The sequence below is a fragment of the Achroia grisella genome, unplaced genomic scaffold, assembly GCF_030625045.1.
Source record: "Achroia grisella isolate CSIRO2021 unplaced genomic scaffold, CSIRO_AGI_Agris_v1 utg8557, whole genome shotgun sequence".
NCBI lineage: Eukaryota > Metazoa > Arthropoda > Insecta > Lepidoptera > Pyralidae > Achroia > Achroia grisella.
In genome coordinates, this window is record NW_026713044.1 from 61,661 (window position 1) to 85,297 (window position 23,637).

The 23,637-nt window shown below is 37.2% G+C and overlaps 5 pseudogenes; all 5 read right to left on the reverse strand.

Annotated features, from left to right (window-relative positions):
- Positions 1-612: 612 nt before the first annotated feature.
- LOC131852561 (uncharacterized) lies at positions 613-1,126 on the reverse strand (annotated as a pseudogene).
- A 4,097-nt stretch (positions 1,127-5,223) lies between these two features.
- Positions 5,224-5,737, reverse strand: LOC131852562 (uncharacterized; annotated as a pseudogene).
- A 4,099-nt stretch (positions 5,738-9,836) lies between these two features.
- Positions 9,837-10,350, reverse strand: LOC131852563 (uncharacterized; annotated as a pseudogene).
- Positions 10,351-14,447: 4,097 nt separating this feature from the next.
- On the reverse strand, positions 14,448-14,961 carry LOC131852564 (uncharacterized; annotated as a pseudogene).
- A 4,096-nt stretch (positions 14,962-19,057) lies between these two features.
- LOC131852565 (uncharacterized) lies at positions 19,058-19,571 on the reverse strand (annotated as a pseudogene).
- Positions 19,572-23,637: the final 4,066 nt, after the last annotated feature.

Consider the following 23,637-nt stretch of genomic DNA (forward strand, 5'->3'; position numbering starts at 1 on the left):
TATAGCTACAGGAACGATTAAAGTCGGTGTTCCGCATATGGTTCTTCTATGGTTCTCTTGTAGGGTTAATATATTTAAAATTATAAAATACTGAAATCATAATCATCGTAAAAGAACCATCGCACAGCAAGGCATAAAATTAAAATAAGTACAGTATATTTTCATGTACGTAATGGTATGTTTACAAAAAATATTATACCGTATATTAGTAGTATAAATTCAGGCAGTTACATCGCTATTGTAATAAGTGTCTGGACAGGACAATATAACTTTGAGCACAGTGGTAAGCCAGTTCTTCTTATTCAACAATTTTGCAATATTTTCATCCAATGTTTTAGTGGATTTTATCGATATGTCTATCTTTGCTTGATTTTATTGGTATCTGACCTTATGGAATTCACAATTCAGACATTTCTTGTATACCGGTTGGTCTGTATTTTCAACACCAAGCATAAGTAGGCGGAGAGACAGCCGCACGGAATGGTGTATATGCAACATGACCACAAGTCCCGTTTTGAACGGGACTGTCTCGTCTTTCGTTTCTTGATCCTGGTGGTCCCGAATAGGATCCAGCTTGCATTTCCGTTGGTAGGGTAGGATAAACTGGATGCATTATTTCAAATGGCGTAACGTATGTGGTGGCAAATAACCAGTTCTAAAGAAGCTTTCCTTTTCAAAAGTAGTTGTCCAAATCCAGCACATGCACATAATTGCAGGTTTCTCCTCTCTTGCATGTACCACGAATGAAATCCTTGCATTGCACATTGTTTTTTTAGGTTTTCTGCTTAGGACTCAAACTCTATAGAATATTCTACTGTCTGTCCCCTATTTGGTCTTTCTTCTGTGTTAACTTCATACATATCATCCACAACTTCGGTCTTAATTTCAAAATTCAAAGGATTGGTGGTGGAGAATTTGGTGGTAGAGGTGGTTGTACCGTCATTTTTATCTTACTGTCGTTTTCAGTTATTTCATTTGACACAGACGAAGGCGCAGACCCTGACGGTACACTAGACGTTGACGCTATCTTATCTGCTTCCTCAAACTTAGATTTTAATTACTTTCTTATGTATTTAAAGTTAGGCGAAGGCTTAAAATTGATTGATTTAGCAGCTTCAGGTAACATTTCTGAACTTGCTCCAGATGACATGCATTTCTTATTTGATAATTTATTTAAAAAGCGGTATATATGAACTATGATATGCAATAACTTTGCAAACGATGACATATTTAATGCGAGTTTATAGTGAACGAGGACGCGACCATAGTGGGGATGGCAGCCTAACACCTATTGTTCTCGAGTATCCGAATCGGCGCTTGCTACGCACGTCCTTGGTGAGCCGAGTTAGTTCGACATCCGTCGCCCGGTGTGAAGGACACCTCACGGCTACTACTTTTGCGTTCTTGCTACTCGTCCACAATTATGTTTTATTGTTTTTTTGTTAATATATATACGAGTGATAAACTGTGTTCATAAATTAATAGAATGAACTATAGTTTAATTTTATTATATACTCTTACAGTTCAGAAGTGCGATGGACAATTTAACTGCGTAGTTAACCGATGAACGCTTGTTCTTGTGTTTCCGGGATAGACAATTTAACTGCGTAGTTAGCCGAAGAACGCTTGTTATTGTGTTTGTTTACGACGTAACTGTGATATTTATAGTACTAATATTGTGACTATGGGGTCGAAGTCAAAAAAAGACAAATCAAGTGCAAGACGGGAAAAGCGTTTACGTCGTCGGTTGCTTGCCGAAATAGAAAACCGTCGGTTGGCACAACGGTTACATAATTTGGAAAATGAAATTTACAAAGCTCGGCATGTTCCAATTGACGGAGGGTTGCAGTCGACCTCATTACATTACAGGCCATGCCGTCTGTGATTGTTAGTGAGCGGGCCGCGCACTCACAGTCTACAGTGCAGACTCCTTCGTGCACAATTGGTTCGCTGCCTGTTGTAGTCGCACAGGACTCAACGACTATCACAGGCAGACCACAGCTGTCATCTCAAGAGGGATTTACGTATGATGAACATTGTAATAATAGTTCTTTCAATACTAATATTCGTTATGTAGGTCGGAGTGACCCAGTACCTGAATACGACCCTCAAACGTCGTTAATAACCATGGAGTTGTGGCTCCGTAAGGTAGAGGGCATTTCCAACATGTATGGCTGGGATGAGAAAACATTACTATTTAATTGCGCTTCAAAATTAAAAGGTTATGCTCGTAGTTGGTATAATCAATTACAACTGCAAGATATAAACCGCCCTTGGGCGGAATTTAAAAATAAATTGTTAACAGCTTTTCCGTCCCATAAAAGTAAATTAAGTATGTTACGTGATTTAGTAAATACCATTAGGCGTCCCGATATGGATTATTTACCATTTTACTATGATAAACTGGCGCTAGGTAATGCATGTAACATACAACCATCGTTAATAACAGAGGCAATTATAGGTACGATAGGTAACGAGTTGGTAGAAATAGGAGCGATATCGGCGGGTTGTCGTGAACCAAATTCATTATTAAATTATTTGTCATCATTGAGAACCTCAGCTTTAGCCGTTCCAGTGTCTCACAAATATGAGAGTACGGACGTTAGGTCTTCTAATAATGTTAAATGTCCCACTTGCCAAAGGCGCGGTCATACTGCCAATCGTTGTACTTATAAAATGCGTGAAAAATTAGTAAGTAATTGTTCGTTTTGTAGTAAAAAGGGACATAATGAAAATAATTGTTTTTTAAAAATACGTAAATGTTCATATTGTAATAAAATGGGTCACATTAAGGAGGAATGCTTCAAACTTAAAAGTCGTAATACAAAAAACTCTATGCCTCCGCAAAAGGTACAATTGATTACTGATCGTGATGAAGGTTCAAAGTATTTTATGCCCAGAATTAATAATGACATAAAAGTAAATGCTTTTATAGATTTTGGAAGTACATGCATTACGATAACGGAGTCGGTGGCTAATCAACTATTGCTGGACATTCAACCGTGTGCAGAAAATAATGTAATAAAAGGTTTCGGTGGATCAATTGTTACACCTCTTGGCGAGGTTTTGATTACTATAAAAGCTGATGAAGCCATGTGTAAAGATTTAAAGGCTTACATTGTGCCTAACATATCTCAAGATATAGGTGTAATAGTTGGTCCCTGTTTGGCCAAATGAGCAATCAATTCTGGTGATGTATAATAATTATCAAAGAATAATTTGTAATTTTTATTCTTTGGTATGGACCTAACTAAGCGTACTACGATATTTGAACTAGCTCCTAAGTCTGGCTCACTTGGATGTCTTAGCTCGGGATCGTTCTCCATTCCAGAATAAATTTCAAAATCGTAAGCAAAGCCACGATCGTCGCAGAGAATAAGCAGTTTATAGCCCCGTTTGTGTGGCTTATTAGGTAGGTATTGTCGAAGAAGATTACAGGCTTTTGTCGCGCACATTTGCTCGTCGACTGATAGTGCTTCTCTTTTCGGCACGCTTTGACATTTTTTTTAATGTTTCCAATATGGGCCTAATTTTATGCAAACGGTCATACCCTGGACTATCTGATGGCGGTTGCGTAGAATTATCGTTAAAATGTAGGAATTGACAGATTTTTTTGAATTGATTTAGCGACATCGTCTTTATAATCAAAGGAATACCTAATTCAGATGCCCAATACATTCGAATATTTGGCAGTGGCGCCAGACTCATAATCACACAGATACCTGTAAACTTTTCCAATTCATTAGTTGTTATTATATACGGCTTTGATGGATTTTTTGTATACTAAATTTGTGCATTTCTTCTACGATATGTTGAAATAATTCATTATCAAAAAACCATGAAAAATATTGCAGGGGAGTTTCGAAGTCTATAATCGGTGACTGTAAATTTGTGTTTCCAGTACATGATAAAGGAAGTGATTGGAAAGAAGTTTTCTTCCAAATAAATCTCCTCTTTTTTCTTTGAGTGACAGAGCCAGGGATTCTAGATCTATGACCGATTGTGTTACTCATACTCCATGATCGTCTAGATGCCCGACATTGTGTAATGGTACCTGTAGTTGTCCCGGAAGTCATTCCTGATGTACTAGACTGAGGCTCTAATATTTCTGGTTGATAATTTTCAATATTCGTAACAACCTCGTTAACAGGAGACGAACACTGACGTTTCTGCGGAGATGAGGAAGTTTCCACGTCGCTAAGCGCCTCGGATAAAATGTTTCGGATTGATTGAACTTTTTCGATGTCATCATCACTTTCAGCGTCATAGAAATCTTGTTCATCTTCGCTTCCAGGAGGAATATTCAAGAAACCCTCAATATCTGCATCACACAATCTTCTTCGCGACATTATCTATAATAAAATCAAAGTATTCACAAGGACAGCAACACATATAAAACAACAACATATATAAAAATATGATTTACTGATACGTTTACTATTGTAATATAAAAAACAACTTACTAACGCAACACTTTCATTCAAATTTCACCCTGAGTTCACTATAACAAAAACACGAACAACATCTTTCGGTAATGGATCGTATTACTATATTGCTAAAAATCAGTAGCTTCTATCAAGTCAAGTCAAAAGATGTCGCTACTAATACTTTTATAGCTACAGGAACGATTAAAGTCGGTGTTCCGCATATGGTTCTTCTATGGTTCTCTTGTAGGGTTAATATATTTAAAATTATAAAATACTGAAATCATAATCATCGTAAAAGAACCATCGCACAGCAAGGCATAAAATTAAAATAAGTACAGTATATTTTCATGTACGTAATGGTATGTTTACAAAAAATATTATACCGTATATTAGTAGTATAAATTCAGGCAGTTACATCGCTATTGTAATAAGTGTCTGGACAGGACAATATAACTTTGAGCACAGTGGTAAGCCAGTTCTTCTTATTCAACAATTTTGCAATATTTTCATCCAATGTTTTAGTGGATTTTATCGATATGTCTATCTTTGCTTGATTTTATTGGTATCTGACCTTATGGAATTCACAATTCAGACATTTCTTGTATACCGGTTGGTCTGTATTTTCAACACCAAGCATAAGTAGGCGGAGAGACAGCCGCACGGAATGGTGTATATGCAACATGACCACAAGTCCCGTTTTGAACGGGACTGTCTCGTCTTTCGTTTCTTGATCCTGGTGGTCCCGAATAGGATCCAGCTTGCATTTCCGTTGGTAGGGTAGGATAAACTGGATGCATTATTTCAAATGGCGTAACGTATGTGGTGGCAAATAACCAGTTCTAAAGAAGCTTTCCTTTTCAAAAGTAGTTGTCCAAATCCAGCACATGCACATAATTGCAGGTTTCTCCTCTCTTGCATGTACCACGAATGAAATCCTTGCATTGCACATTGTTTTTTTAGGTTTTCTGCTTAGGACTCAAACTCTATAGAATATTCTACTGTCTGTCCCCTATTTGGTCTTTCTTCTGTGTTAACTTCATACATATCATCCACAACTTCGGTCTTAATTTCAAAATTCAAAGGATTGGTGGTGGAGAATTTGGTGGTAGAGGTGGTTGTACCGTCATTTTTATCTTACTGTCGTTTTCAGTTATTTCATTTGACACAGACGAAGGCGCAGACCCTGACGGTACACTAGACGTTGACGCTATCTTATCTGCTTCCTCAAACTTAGATTTTAATTACTTTCTTATGTATTTAAAGTTAGGCGAAGGCTTAAAATTGATTGATTTAGCAGCTTCAGGTAACATTTCTGAACTTGCTCCAGATGACATGCATTTCTTATTTGATAATTTATTTAAAAAGCGGTATATATGAACTATGATATGCAATAACTTTGCAAACGATGACATATTTAATGCGAGTTTATAGTGAACGAGGACGCGACCATAGTGGGGATGCCAGCCTAACACCTATTGTTCTCGCGTATCCGAATCGGCGCTTGCTACGCACGTCCTTGGTGAGCCGAGTTAGTTCGACATCCGTCGCCCGGTGTGAAGGACACCTCACGGCTACTACTTTTGCGTTCTTGCTACTCGTCCACAATTATGTTTTATTGTTTTTTTGTTAATATATATACGAGTGATAAACTGTGTTCATAAATTAATAGAATGAACTATAGTTTAATTTTATTATATACTCTTACAGTTCAGAAGTGCGATGGACAATTTAACTGCGTAGTTAACCGATGAACGCTTGTTCTTGTGTTTCCGGGATAGACAATTTAACTGCGTAGTTAGCCGAAGAACGCTTGTTATTGTGTTTGTTTACGACGTAACTGTGATATTTATAGTACTAATATTGTGACTATGGGGTCGAAGTCAAAAAAAGACAAATCAAGTGCAAGACGGGAAAAGCGTTTACGTCGTCGGTTGCTTGCCGAAATAGAAAACCGTCGGTTGGCACAACGGTTACATAATTTGGAAAATGAAATTTACAAAGCTCGGCATGTTCCAATTGACGGAGGGTTGCAGTCGACCTCATTACATTACAGGCCATGCCGTCTGTGATTGTTAGTGAGCGGGCCGCGCACTCACAGTCTACAGTGCAGACTCCTTCGTGCACAATTGGTTCGCTGCCTGTTGTAGTCGCACAGGACTCCACGACTATCCCCGGCAGACCACCGCTGTCATCTCAAGAGGGATTTACGTATGATGAACATTGTAATAATAGTTCTTTCAATACTAATATTCGTTATGTAGGTCGGAGTGACCCAGTACCTGAATACGACCCTCAAACGTCGTTAATAACCATGGAGTTGTGGCTCCGTAAGGTAGAGGGCATTTCCAACATGTATGGCTGGGATGAGAAAACATTACTATTTAATTGCGCTTCAAAATTAAAAGGTTATGCTCGTAGTTGGTATAATCAATTACAACTGCAAGATATAAACCGCCCTTGGGCGGAATTTAAAAATAAATTGTTAACAGCTTTTCCGTCCCATAAAAGTAAATTAAGTATGTTACGTGATTTAGTAAATACCATTAGGCGTCCCGATATGGATTATTTACCATTTTACTATGATAAACTGGCGCTAGGTAATGCATGTAACATACAACCATCGTTAATAACAGAGGCAATTATAGGTACGATAGGTAACGAGTTGGTAGAAATAGGAGCGATATCGGCGGGTTGTCGTGAACCAAATTCATTATTAAATTATTTGTCATCATTGAGAATCTCAGCTTTAGCCGTTCCAGTGTCTCACAATATGAGAGTACGGACGTTAGGTATTCTAATAATGTTAAATGTCACACTTGCAAAAGGCGCGGTCATACTGCCAATCGTTGTACTTATAAAATGCGTGAAAAATTAGTAAGTAATTGTTCGTTTTGTAGTAAAAAGGGACATAATGAAAATAATTGTTTTTTAAAAATACGTAAATGTTCATATTGTAATAAAATGGGTCACATTAAGGAGGAATGCTTCAAACTTAAAAGTCGTAATACAAAAAACTCTATGCCTCCGCAAAAGGTACAATTGATTACTGATCGTGATGAAGGTTCAAAGTATTTTATGCCCATAATTATTAATGACATAAAAGTAAATGCTTTTATAGATTTTGGAAGTACATGCATTACGATAACGGAGTCGGTGGCTAATCAACTATTGCTGGACATTCAACCGTGTGCAGAAAATAATGTAATAAAAGGTTTCGGTGGATCAATTGTTACACCTCTTGGCGAGGTTTTGATTACTATAAAAGCTGATGAAGCCATGTGTAAAGATTTAAAGGCTTACATTGTGCCTAACATATCTCAAGATATAGGTGTAATAGTTGGTCCCTGTTTGGCCAAATGAGCAATCAATTCTGGTGATGTATAATAATTATCAAAGAATAATTTGTAATTTTTATTCTTTGGTATGGACCTAACTAAGCGTACTACGATATTTGAACTAGCTCCTAAGTCTGGCTCACTTGGATGTCTTAGCTCGGGATCGTTCTCCATTCCAGAATAAATTTCAAAATCGTAAGCAAAGCCACGATCGTCGCAGAGAATAAGCAGTTTATAGCCCCGTTTGTGTGGCTTATTAGGTAGGTATTGTCGAAGAAGATTACAGGCTTTTGTCGCGCACATTTGCTCGTCGACTGATAGTGCTTCTCTTTTCGGCACGCTTTGACATTTTTTTTAATGTTTCCAATATGGGCCTAATTTTATGCAAACGGTCATACCCTGGACTATCTGATGGCGGTTGCGTAGAATTATCGTTAAAATGTAGGAATTGACAGATTTTTTTGAATTGATTTAGCGACATCGTCTTTATAATCAAAGGAATACCTAATTCAGATGCCCAATACATTCGAATATTTGGCAGTGGCGCCAGACTCATAATCACACAGATACCTGTAAACTTTTCCAATTCATTAGTTGTTATTATATACGGCTTTGATGGATTTTTTGTATACTAAATTTGTGCATTTCTTCTACGATATGTTGAAATAATTCATTATCAAAAAACCATGAAAAATATTGCAGGGGAGTTTCGAAGTCTATAATCGGTGACTGTAAATTTGTGTTTCCAGTACATGATAAAGGAAGTGATTGGAAAGAAGTTTTCTTCCAAATAAATCTCCTCTTTTTTTTTCTTTGAGTGACAGAGCCAGGGATTCTAGATCTATGACCGATTGTGTTACTCATACTCCATGATCGTCTAGATGCCCGACATTGTGTAATGGTACCTGTAGTTGTCCCGGAAGTCATTCCTGATGTACTAGACTGAGGCTCTAATATTTCTGGTTGATAATTTTCAATATTCGTAACAACCTCGTTAACAGGAGACGAACACTGACGTTTCTGCGGAGATGAGGAAGTTTCCACGTCGCTAAGCGCCTCGGATAAAATGTTTCGGATTGATTGAACTTTTTCGATGTCATCATCACTTTCAGCGTCATAGAAATCTTGTTCATCTTCGCTTCCAGGAGGAATATTCAAGAAACCCTCAATATCTGCATCACACAATCTTCTTCGCGACATTATCTATAATAAAATCAAAGTATTCACAAGGACAGCAACACATATAAAACAACAACATATATAAAAATATGATTTACTGATACGTTTACTATTGTAATATAAAAAACAACTTACTAACGCAACACTTTCATTCAAATTTCACCCTGAGTTCACTATAACAAAAACACGAACAACATCTTTCGGTAATGGATCGTATTACTATATTGCTAAAAATCAGTAGCTTCTATCAAGTCAAGTCAAAAGATGTCGCTACTAATACTTTTATAGCTACAGGAACGATTAAAGTCGGTGTTCCGCATATGGTTCTTCTATGGTTCTCTTGTAGGGTTAATATATTTAAAATTATAAAATACTGAAATCATAATCATCGTAAAAGAACCATCGCACAGCAAGGCATAAAATTAAAATAAGTACAGTATATTTTCATGTACGTAATGGTATGTTTACAAAAAATATTATACCGTATATTAGTAGTATAAATTCAGGCAGTTACATCGCTATTGTAATAAGTGTCTGGACAGGACAATATAACTTTGAGCACAGTGGTAAGCCAGTTCTTCTTATTCAACAATTTTGCAATATTTTCATCCAATGTTTTAGTGGATTTTATCGATATGTCTATCTTTGCTTGATTTTATTGGTATCTGACCTTATGGAATTCACAATTCAGACATTTCTTGTATACCGGTTGGTCTGTATTTTCAACACCAAGCATAAGTAGGCGGAGAGACAGCCGCACGGAATGGTGTATATGCAACATGACCACAAGTCCCGTTTTGAACGGGACTGTCTCGTCTTTCGTTTCTTGATCCTGGTGGTCCCGAATAGGATCCAGCTTGCATTTCCGTTGGTAGGGTAGGATAAACTGGATGCATTATTTCAAATGGCGTAACGTATGTGGTGGCAAATAACCAGTTCTAAAGAAGCTTTCCTTTTCAAAAGTAGTTGTCCAAATCCAGCACATGCACATAATTGCAGGTTTCTCCTCTCTTGCATGTACCACGAATGAAATCCTTGCATTGCACATTGTTTTTTTAGGTTTTCTGCTTAGGACTCAAACTCTATAGAATATTCTACTGTCTGTCCCCTATTTGGTCTTTCTTCTGTGTTAACTTCATACATATCATCCACAACTTCGGTCTTAATTTCAAAATTCAAAGGATTGGTGGTGGAGAATTTGGTGGTAGAGGTGGTTGTACCGTCATTTTTATCTTACTGTCGTTTTCAGTTATTTCATTTGACACAGACGAAGGCGCAGACCCTGACGGTACACTAGACGTTGACGCTATCTTATCTGCTTCCTCAAACTTAGATTTTAATTACTTTCTTATGTATTTAAAGTTAGGCGAAGGCTTAAAATTGATTGATTTAGCAGCTTCAGGTAACATTTCTGAACTTGCTCCAGATGACATGCATTTCTTATTTGATAATTTATTTAAAAAGCGGTATATATGAACTATGATATGCAATAACTTTGCAAACGATGACATATTTAATGCGAGTTTATAGTGAACGAGGACGCGACCATAGTGGGGATGCCAGCCTAACACCTATTGTTCTCGCGTATCCGAATCGGCGCTTGCTACGCACGTCCTTGGTGAGCCGAGTTAGTTCGACATCCGTCGCCCGGTGTGAAGGACACCTCACCACTACTACTTTTGCATTCTTGCTACTCGTCCACAATTATGTTTTATTGTTTTTTTGTTAATATATATACGAGTGATAAACTGTGTTCATAAATTAATAGAATGAACTATAGTTTAATTTTATTATATACTCTTACAGTTCAGAAGTGCGATGGACAATTTAACTGCGTAGTTAACCGATGAACGCTTGTTCTTGTGTTTCCGGGATAGACAATTTAACTGCGTAGTTAGCCGAAGAACGCTTGTTATTGTGTTTGTTTACGACGTAACTGTGATATTTATAGTACTAATATTGTGACTATGGGGTCGAAGTCAAAAAAAGACAAATCAAGTGCAAGACGGGAAAAGCGTTTACGTCGTCGGTTGCTTGCCGAAATAGAAAACCGTCGGTTGGCACAACGGTTACATAATTTGGAAAATGAAATTTACAAAGCTCGGCATGTTCCAATTGACGGAGGGTTGCAGTCGACCTCATTACATTACAGGCCATGCCGTCTGTGATTGTTAGTGAGCGGGCCGCGCACTCACAGTCTACAGTGCAGACTCCTTCGTGCACAATTGGTTCGCTGCCTGTTGTAGTCGCACAGGACTCAACGACTATCACAGGCAGACCACAGCTGTCATCTCAAGAGGGATTTACGTATGATGAACATTGTAATAATAGTTCTTTCAATACTAATATTCGTTATGTAGGTCGGAGTGACCCAGTACCTGAATACGACCCTCAAACGTCGTTAATAACCATGGAGTTGTGGCTCCGTAAGGTAGAGGGCATTTCCAACATGTATGGCTGGGATGAGAAAACATTACTATTTAATTGCGCTTCAAAATTAAATGGTTATGCTCGTAGTTGGTATAATCAATTACAACTGCAAGATATAAACCGCCCTTGGGCGGAATTTAAAAATAAATTGTTAACAGCTTTTCCGTCCCATAAAAGTAAATTAAGTATGTTACGTGATTTAGTAAATACCATTAGGCGTCCTGATATGGATTATTTACCATTTTACTATGATAAACTGGCGCTAGGTAATGCATGTAACATACAACCATCGTTAATAACAGAGGCAATTATAGGTACGATAGGTAACGAGTTGGTAGAAATAGGAGCGATATCGGCGGGTTGTCGTGAACCAAATTCATTATTAAATTATTTGTCATCATTGAGAACCTCAGCTTTAGCCGTTCCAGTGTCTCACAAATATGAGAGTACGGACGTTAGGTATTCTAATAATGTTAAATGTCACACTTGCAAAAGGCGCGGTCATACTGCCAATCGTTGTACTTATAAAATGCGTGAAAAATTAGTAAGTAATTGTTCGTTTTGTAGTAAAAAGGGCCATAATGAAAATAATTGTTTTTTAAAAATACGTAAATGTTCATATTGCAATAAAATGGGTCACATTAAGGAGGAATGCTTCAAACTTAAAAGTCGTAATACAAAAACTCTATGCCTCCGCAAAAGGTACAATTGATTACTGATCGTGATGAAGGTTCAAAGTATTTTATGCCCATAATTATTAATGACATAAAAGTAAATGCTTTTATAGATTTTGGAAGTACATGCATTACGATAACGGAGTCGGTGGCTAATCAACTATTGCTGGACATTCAACCGTGTGCAGAAAATAATGTAATAAAAGGTTTCGGTGGATCAATTGTTACACCTCTTGGCGAGGTTTTGATTACTATAAAAGCTGATGAAGCCATGTGTAAAGATTTAAAGGCTTACATTGTGCCTAACATATCTCAAGATATAGGTGTAATAGTTGGTCCCTGTTTGGCCAAATGAGCAATCAATTCTGGTGATGTATAATAATTATCAAAGAATAATTTGTAATTTTTATTCTTTGGTATGGACCTAACTAAGCGTACTACGATATTTGAACTAGCTCCTAAGTCTGGCTCACTTGGATGTCTTAGCTCGGGATCGTTCTCCATTCCAGAATAAATTTCAAAATCGTAAGCAAAGCCACGATCGTCGCAGAGAATAAGCAGTTTATAGCCCCGTTTGTGTGGCTTATTAGGTAGGTATTGTCGAAGAAGATTACAGGCTTTTGTCGCGCACATTTGCTCGTCGACTGATAGTGCTTCTCTTTTCGGCACGCTTTGACATTTTTTTTAATGTTTCCAATATGGGCCTAATTTTATGCAAACGGTCATACCCTGGACTATCTGATGGCGGTTGCGTAGAATTATCGTTAAAATGTAGGAATTGACAGATTTTTTTGAATTGATTTAGCGACATCGTCTTTATAATCAAAGGAATACCTAATTCAGATGCCCAATACATTCGAATATTTGGCAGTGGCGCCAGACTCATAATCACACAGATACCTGTAAACTTTTCCAATTCATTAGTTGTTATTATATACGGCTTTGATGGATTTTTTGTATACTAAATTTGTGCATTTCTTCTACGATATGTTGAAATAATTCATTATCAAAAAACCATGAAAAATATTGCAGGGGAGTTTCGAAGTCTATAATCGGTGACTGTAAATTTGTGTTTCCAGTACATGATAAAGGAAGTGATTGGAAAGAAGTTTTCTTCCAAATAAATCTCCTCTTTTTTTCTTTGAGTGACAGAGCCAGGGATTCTAGATCTATGACCGATTGTGTTACTCATACTCCATGATCGTCTAGATGCCCGACATTGTGTAATGGTACCTGTAGTTGTCCCGGAAGTCATTCCTGATGTACTAGACTGAGGCTCTAATATTTCTGGTTGATAATTTTCAATATTCGTAACAACCTCGTTAACAGGAGACGAACACTGACGTTTCTGCGGAGATGAGGAAGTTTCCACGTCGCTAAGCGCCTCGGATAAAATGTTTCGGATTGATTGAACTTTTTCGATGTCATCATCACTTTCAGCGTCATAGAAATCTTGTTCATCTTCGCTTCCAGGAGGAATATTCAAGAAACCCTCAATATCTGCATCACACAATCTTCTTCGCGACATTATCTATAATAAAATCAAAGTATTCACAAGGACAGCAACACATATAAAACAACAACATATATAAAAATATGATTTACTGATACGTTTACTATTGTAATATAAAAAACAACTTACTAACGCAACACTTTCATTCAAATTTCACCCTGAGTTCACTATAACAAAAACACGAACAACATCTTTCGGTAATGGATCGTATTACTATATTGCTAAAAATCAGTAGCTTCTATCAAGTCAAGTCAAAAGATGTCGCTACTAATACTTTTATAGCTACAGGAACGATTAAAGTCGGTGTTCCGCATATGGTTCTTCTATGGTTCTCTTGTAGGGTTAATATATTTAAAATTATAAAATACTGAAATCATAATCATCGTAAAAGAACCATCGCACAGCAAGGCATAAAATTAAAATAAGTACAGTATATTTTCATGTACGTAATGGTATGTTTACAAAAAATATTATACCGTATATTAGTAGTATAAATTCAGGCAGTTACATCGCTATTGTAATAAGTGTCTGGACAGGACAATATAACTTTGAGCACAGTGGTAAGCCAGTTCTTCTTATTCAACAATTTTGCAATATTTTCATCCAATGTTTTAGTGGATTTTATCGATATGTCTATCTTTGCTTGATTTTATTGGTATCTGACCTTATGGAATTCACAATTCAGACATTTCTTGTATACCGGTTGGTCTGTATTTTCAACACCAAGCATAAGTAGGCGGAGAGACAGCCGCACGGAATGGTGTATATGCAACATGACCACAAGTCCCGTTTTGAACGGGACTGTCTCGTCTTTCGTTTCTTGATCCTGGTGGTCCCGAATAGGATCCAGCTTGCATTTCCGTTGGTAGGGTAGGATAAACTGGATGCATTATTTCAAATGGCGTAACGTATGTGGTGGCAAATAACCAGTTCTAAAGAAGCTTTCCTTTTCAAAAGTAGTTGTCCAAATCCAGCACATGCACATAATTGCAGGTTTCTCCTCTCTTGCATGTACCACGAATGAAATCCTTGCATTGCACATTGTTTTTTTAGGTTTTCTGCTTAGGACTCAAACTCTATAGAATATTCTACTGTCTGTCCCCTATTTGGTCTTTCTTCTGTGTTAACTTCATACATATCATCCACAACTTCGGTCTTAATTTCAAAATTCAAAGGATTGGTGGTGGAGAATTTGGTGGTAGAGGTGGTTGTACCGTCATTTTTATCTTACTGTCGTTTTCAGTTATTTCATTTGACACAGACGAAGGCGCAGACCCTGACGGTACACTAGACGTTGACGCTATCTTATCTGCTTCCTCAAACTTAGATTTTAATTACTTTCTTATGTATTTAAAGTTAGGCGAAGGCTTAAAATTGATTGATTTAGCAGCTTCAGGTAACATTTCTGAACTTGCTCCAGATGACATGCATTTCTTATTTGATAATTTATTTAAAAAGCGGTATATATGAACTATGATATGCAATAACTTTGCAAACGATGACATATTTAATGCGAGTTTATAGTGAACGAGGACGCGACCATAGTGGGGATGCCAGCCTAACACCTATTGTTCTCGCGTATCCGAATCGGCGCTTGCTACGCACGTCCTTGGTGAGCCGAGTTAGTTCGACATCCGTCGCCCGGTGTGAAGGACACCTCACGGCTACTACTTTTGCGTTCTTGCTACTCGTCCACAATTATGTTTTATTGTTTTTTTGTTAATATATATACGAGTGATAAACTGTGTTCATAAATTAATAGAATGAACTATAGTTTAATTTTATTATATACTCTTACAGTTCAGAAGTGCGATGGACAATTTAACTGCGTAGTTAACCGATGAACGCTTGTTCTTGTGTTTCCGGGATAGACAATTTAACTGCGTAGTTAGCCGAAGAACGCTTGTTATTGTGTTTGTTTACGACGTAACTGTGATATTTATAGTACTAATATTGTGACTATGGGGTCGAAGTCAAAAAAGACAAATCAAGTGCAAGACGGGAAAAGCGTTTACGTCGTCGGTTGCTTGCCGAAATAGAAAACCGTCGGTTGGCACAACGGTTACATAATTTGGAAAATGAAATTTACAAAGCTCGGCATGTTCCAATTGACGGAGGGTTGCAGTCGACCTCATTACATTACAGGCCATGCCGTCTGTGATTGTTAGTGAGCGGGCCGCGCACTCACAGTCTACAGTGCAGACTCCTTCGTGCACAATTGGTTCGCTGCCTGTTGTAGTCGCACAGGACTCAACGACTATCACAGGCAGACCACAGCTGTCATCTCAAGAGGGATTTACGTATGATGAACATTGTAATAATAGTTCTTTCAATACTAATATTCGTTATGTAGGTCGGAGTGACCCAGTACCAGAATACGACCCTCAAACGTCGTTAATAACCATGGAGTTGTGGCTCCGTAAGGTAGAGGGCATTTCCAACATGTATGGCTGGGATGAGAAAACATTACTATTTAATTGCGCTTCAAAATTAAAAGGTTATGCTCGTAGTTGGTATAATCAATTACAACTGCAAGATATAAACCGCCCTTGGGCGGAATTTAAAAATAAATTGTTAACAGCTTTTCCGTCCCATAAAAGTAAATTAAGTATGTTACGTGATTTAGTAAATACCATTAGGCGTCCCGATATGGATTATTTACCATTTTACTATGATAAACTGGCGCTAGGTAATGCATGTAACATACAACCATCGTTAATAACAGAGGCAATTATAGGTACGATAGGTAACGAGTTGGTAGAAATAGGAGCGATATCGGCGGGTTGTCGTGAACCAAATTCATTATTAAATTATTTGTCATCATTGAGAACCTCAGCTTTAGCCGTTCCAGTGTCTCACAAATATGAGAGTACGGACGTTAGGTATTCTAATAATGTTAAATGTCACACTTGCAAAAGGCGCGGTCATACTGCCAATCGTTGTACTTATAAAATGCGTGAAAAATTAGTAAGTAATTGTTCGTTTTGTAGTAAAAAGGGACATAATGAAAATAATTGTTTTTTAAAAATACGTAAATGTTCATATTGTAATAAAATGGGTCACATTAAGGAGGAATGCTTCAAACTTAAAAGTCGTAATACAAAAAACTCTATGCCTCCGCAAAAGGTACAATTGATTACTGATCGTGATGAAGGTTCAAAGTATTTTATGCCCATAATTATTAATGACATAAAAGTAAATGCTTTTATAGATTTTGGAAGTACATGCATTACGATAACGGAGTCGGTGGCTAATCAACTATTGCTGGACATTCAACCGTGTGCAGAAAATAATGTAATAAAAGGTTTCGGTGGATCAATTGTTACACCTCTTGGCGAGGTTTTGATTACTATAAAAGCTGATGAAGCCATGTGTAAAGATTTAAAGGCTTACATTGTGCCTAACATATCTCAAGATATAGGTGTAATAGTTGGTCCCTGTTTGGCCAAATGAGCAATCAATTCTGGTGATGTATAATAATTATCAAAGAATAATTTGTAATTTTTATTCTTTGGTATGGACCTAACTAAGCGTACTACGATATTTGAACTAGCTCCTAAGTCTGGCTCACTTGGATGTCTTAGCTCGGGATCGTTCTCCATTCCAGAATAAATTTCAAAATCGTAAGCAAAGCCACGATCGTCGCAGAGAATAAGCAGTTTATAGCCCCGTTTGTGTGGCTTATTAGGTAGGTATTGTCGAAGAAGATTACAGGCTTTTGTCGCGCACATTTGCTCGTCGACTGATAGTGCTTCTCTTTTCGGCACGCTTTGACATTTTTTTTAATGTTTCCAATATGGGCCTAATTTTATGCAAACGGTCATACCCTGGACTATCTGATGGCGGTTGCGTAGAATTATCGTTAAAATGTAGGAATTGACAGATTTTTTTGAATTGATTTAGCGACATCGTCTTTATAATCAAAGGAATACCTAATTCAGATGCCCAATACATTCGAATATTTGGCAGTGGCGCCAGACTCATAATCACACAGATACCTGTAAACTTTTCCAATTCATTAGTTGTTATTATATACGGCTTTGATGGATTTTTTGTATACTAAATTTGTGCATTTCTTCTACGATATGTTGAAATAATTCATTATCAAAAAACCATGAAAAATATTGCAGGGGAGTTTCGAAGTCTATAATCGGTGACTGTAAATTTGTGTTTCCAGTACATGATAAAGGAAGTGATTGGAAAGAAGTTTTCTTCCAAATAAATCTCCTCTTTTTTCTTTGAGTGACAGAGCCAGGGATTCTAGATCTATGACCGATTGTGTTACTCATACTCCATGATCGTCTAGATGCCCGACATTGTGTAATGGTACCTGTAGTTGTCCCGGAAGTCATTCCTGATGTACTAGACTGAGGCTCTAATATTTCTGGTTGATAATTTTCAATATTCGTAACAACCTCGTTAACAGGAGACGAACACTGACGTTTCTGCGGAGATGAGGAAGTTTCCACGTCGCTAAGCGCCTCGGATAAAATGTTTCGGATTGATTGAACTTTTTCGATGTCATCATCACTTTCAGCGTCATAGAAATCTTGTTCATCTTCGCTTCCAGGAGGAATATTCAAGAAACCCTCAATATCTGCATCACACAATCTTCTTCGCGACATTATCTATAATAAAATCAAAGTATTCACAAGGACAGCAACACATATAAAACAACAACATATATAAAAATATGATTTACTGATACGTTTACTATTGTAATATAAAAAACAACTTACTAACGCAACACTTTCATTCAAATTTCACCCTGAGTTCACTATAACAAAAACACGAACAACATCTTTCGGTAATGGATCGTATTACTATATTGCTAAAAATCAGTAGCTTCTATCAAGTCAAGTCAAAAGATGTCGCTACTAATACTTTTATAGCTACAGGAACGATTAAAGTCGGTGTTCCGCATATGGTTCTTCTATGGTTCTCTTGTAGGGTTAATATATTTAAAATTATAAAATACTGAAATCATAATCATCGTAAAAGAACCATCGCACAGCAAGGCATAAAATTAAAATAAGTACAGTATATTTTCATGTACGTAATGGTATGTTTACAAAAAATATTATACCGTATATTAGTAGTATAAATTCAGGCAGTTACATCGCTATTGTAATAAGTGTCTGGACAGGACAATATAACTTTGAGCACAGTGGTAAGCCAGTTCTTCTTATTCAACAATTTTGCAATATTTTCATCCAATGTTTTAGTGGATTTTATCGATATGTCTATCTTTGCTTGATTTTATTGGTATCTGACCTTATGGAATTCACAATTCAGACATTTCTTGTATACCGGTTGGTCTGTATTTTCAACACCAAGCATAAGTAGGCGGAGAGACAGCCGCACGGAATGGTGTATATGCAACATGACCACAAGTCCCGTTTTGAACGGGACTGTCTCGTCTTTCGTTTCTTGATCCTGGTGGTCCCGAATAGGATCCAGCTTGCATTTCCGTTGGTAGGGTAGGATAAACTGGATGCATTATTTCAAATGGCGTAACGTATGTGGTGGCAAATAACCAGTTCTAAAGAAGCTTTCCTTTTCAAAAGTAGTTGTCCAAATCCAGCACATGCACATAATTGCAGGTTTCTCCTCTCTTGCATGTACCACGAATGAAATCCTTGCATTGCACATTGTTTTTTTAGGTTTTCTGCTTAGGACTCAAACTCTATAGAATATTCTACTGTCTGTCCCCTATTTGGTCTTTCTTCTGTGTTAACTTCATACATATCATCCACAACTTCGGTCTTAATTTCAAAATTCAAAGGATTGGTGGTGGAGAATTTGGTGGTAGAGGTGGTTGTACCGTCATTTTTATCTTACTGTCGTTTTCAGTTATTTCATTTGACACAGACGAAGGCGCAGACCCTGACGGTACACTAGACGTTGACGCTATCTTATCTGCTTCCTCAAACTTAGATTTTAATTACTTTCTTATGTATTTAAAGTTAGGCGAAGGCTTAAAATTGATTGATTTAGCAGCTTCAGGTAACATTTCTGAACTTGCTCCAGATGACATGCATTTCTTATTTGATAATTTATTTAAAAAGCGGTATATATGAACTATGATATGCAATAACTTTGCAAACGATGACATATTTAATGCGAGTTTATAGTGAACGAGGACGCGACCATAGTGGGGATGCCAGCCTAACACCTATTGTTCTCGCGTATCCGAATCGGCGCTTGCTACGCACGTCCTTGGTGAGCCGAGTTAGTTCGACATCCGTCGCCCGGTGTGAAGGACACCTCACCGCTACTACTTTTGCGTTCTTGCTACTCGTCCACAATTATGTTTTTTTGTTAATATATATACGAGTGATAAACTGTGTTCATAAAATACATTAATAGAATGAACTATAGTTTAATTTTATTATATACTCTTACAGTTCAGAAGTGCGATGGACAATTTAACTGCGTAGTTAACCGATGAACGCTTGTTCTTGTGTTTCCGGGATAGACAATTTAACTGCGTAGTTAGCCGAAGAACGCTTGTTATTGTGTTTGTTTACGACGTAACTGTGATATTTATAGTACTAATATTGTGACTATGGGGTCGAAGTCAAAAAAAGACAAATCAAGTGCAAGACGGGAAAAGCGTTTACGTCGTCGGTTGCTTGCCGAAATAGAAAACCGTCGGTTGGCACAACGGTTACATAATTTGGAAAATGAAATTTACAAAGCTCGGCATGTTCCAATTGACGGAGGGTTGCAGTCGACCTCATTACATTACAGGCCATGCCGTCTGTGATTGTTAGTGAGCGGGCCGCGCACTCACAGTCTACAGTGCAGACTCCTTCGTGCACAATTGGTTCGCTGCCTGTTGTAGTCGCACAGGACTCAACGACTATCACAGGCAGACCACAGCTGTCATCTCAAGAGGGATTTACGTATGATGAACATTGTAATAATAGTTCTTTCAATACTAATATTCGTTATGTAGGTCGGAGTGACCCAGTACCTGAATACGACCCTCAAACGTCGTTAATAACCATGGAGTTGTGGCTCCGTAAGGTAGAGGGCATTTCCAACATGTATGGCTGGGATGAGAAAACATTACTATTTAATTGCGCTTCAAAATTAAAAGGTTATGCTCGTAGTTGGTATAATCAATTACAACTGCAAGATATAAACCGCCCTTGGGCGGAATTTAAAAATAAATTGTTAACAGCTTTTCCGTCCCATAAAAGTAAATTAAGTATGTTACGTGATTTAGTAAATACCATTAGGCGTCCCGATATGGATTATTTACCATTTTACTATGATAAACTGGCGCTAGGTAATGCATGTAACATACAACCATCGTTAATAACAGAGGCAATTATAGGTACGATAGGTAACGAGTTGGTAGAAATAGGAGCGATATCGGCGGGTTGTCGTGAACCAAATTCATTATTAAATTATTTGTCATCATTGAGAACCTCAGCTTTAGCCGTTCCAGTGTCTCACAAATATGAGAGTACGGACGTTAGGTATTCTAATAATGTTAAATGTCACACTTGCAAAAGGCGCGGTCATACTGCCAATCGTTGTACTTATAAAATGCGTGAAAAATTAGTAAGTAATTGTTCGTTTTGTAGTAAAAAGGGACATAATGAAAATAATTGTTTTTTAAAAATACGTAAATGTTCATATTGTAATAAAATGGGTCACATTAAGGAGGAATGCTTCAAACTTAAAAGTCGTAATACAAAAAACTCTATGCCTCCGCAAAAGGTACAATTGATTACTGATCGTGATGAAGGTTCAAAGTATTTTATGCCCATAATTATTAATGACATAAAAGTAAATGCTTTTATAGATTTTGGAAGTACATGCATTACGATAACGGAGTCGGTGGCTAATCAACTATTGCTGGACATTCAACCGTGTGCAGAAAATAATGTAATAAAAGGTTTCGGTGGATCAATTGTTACACCTCTTGGCGAGGTTTTGATTACTATAAAAGCTGATGAAGCCATGTGTAAAGATTTAAAGGCTTACATTGTGCCTAACATATCTCAAGATATAGGTGTAATAGTTGGTCCCTGTTTGGCCAAATGAGCAATCAATTCTGGTGATGTATAATAATTATCAAAGAATAATTTGTAATTTTTATTCTTTGGTATGGACCTAACTAAGCGTACTACGATATTTGAACTAGCTCCTAAGTCTGGCTCACTTGGATGTCTTAGCTCGGGATCGTTCTCCATTCCAGAATAAATTTCAAAATCGTAAGCAAAGCCACGATCGTCGCAGAGAATAAGCAGTTTATAGCCCCGTTTGTGTGGCTTATTAGGTAGGTATTGTCGAAGAAGATTACAGGCTTTTGTCGCGCACATTTGCTCGTCGACTGATAGTGCTTCTCTTTTCGGCACGCTTTGACATTTTTTTTAATGTTTCCAATATGGGCCTAATTTTATGCAAACGGTCATACCCTGGACTATCTGATGGCGGTTGCGTAGAATTATCGTTAAAATGTAGGAATTGACAGATTTTTTTGAATTGATTTAGCGACATCGTCTTTATAATCAAAGGAATACCTAATTCAGATGCCCAATACATTCGAATATTTGGCAGTGGCGCCAGACTCATAATCACACAGATACCTGTAAACTTTTCCAATTCATTAGTTGTTATTATATACGGCTTTGATGGATTTTTTGTATACTAAATTTGTGCATTTCTTCTACGATATGTTGAAATAATTCATTATCAAAAAACCATGAAAAATATTGCAGGGGAGTTTCGAAGTCTATAATCGGTGACTGTAAATTTGTGTTTCCAGTACATGATAAAGGAAGTGATTGGAAAGAAGTTTTCTTCCAAATAAATCTCCTCTTTTTTCTTTGAGTGACAGAGCCAGGGATTCTAGATCTATGACCGATTGTGTTACTCATACTCCATGATCGTCTAGATGCCCGACATTGTGTAATGGTACCTGTAGTTGTCCCGGAAGTCATTCCTGATGTACTAGACTGAGGCTCTAATATTTCTGGTTGATAATTTTCAATATTCGTAACAACCTCGTTAACAGGAGACGAACACTGACGTTTCTGCGGAGATGAGGAAGTTTCCACGTCGCTAAGCGCCTCGGATAAAATGTTTCGGATTGATTGAACTTTTTCGATGTCATCATCACTTTCAGCGTCATAGAAATCTTGTTCATCTTCGCTTCCAGGAGGAATATTCAAGAAACCCTCAATATCTGCATCACACAATCTTCTTCGCGACATTATCTATAATAAAATCAAAGTATTCACAAGGACAGCAACACATATAAAACAACAACATATATAAAAATATGATTTACTGATACGTTTACTATTGTAATATAAAAAACAACTTACTAACGCAACACTTTCATTCAAATTTCACCCTGAGTTCACTATAACAAAAACACGAACAACATCTTTCGGTAATGGATCGTATTACTATATTGCTAAAAATCAGTAGCTTCTATCAAGTCAAGTCAAAAGATGTCGCTACTAATACTTTTATAGCTACAGGAACGATTAAAGTCGGTGTTCCGCATATGGTTCTTCTATGGTTCTCTTGTAGGGTTAATATATTTAAAATTATAAAATACTGAAATCATAATCATCGTAAAAGAACCATCGCACAGCAAGGCATAAAATTAAAATAAGTACAGTATATTTTCATGTACGTAATGGTATGTTTACAAAAAATATTATACCGTATATTAGTAGTATAAATTCAGGCAGTTACATCGCTATTGTAATAAGTGTCTGGACAGGACAATATAACTTTGAGCACAGTGGTAAGCCAGTTCTTCTTATTCAACAATTTTGCAATATTTTCATCCAATGTTTTAGTGGATTTTATCGATATGTCTATCTTTGCTTGATTTTATTGGTATCTGACCTTATGGAATTCACAATTCAGACATTTCTTGTATACCGGTTGGTCTGTATTTTCAACACCAAGCATAAGTAGGCGGAGAGACAGCCGCACGGAATGGTGTATATGCAACATGACCACAAGTCCCGTTTTGAACGGGACTGTCTCGTCTTTCGTTTCTTGATCCTGGTGGTCCCGAATAGGATCCAGCTTGCATTTCC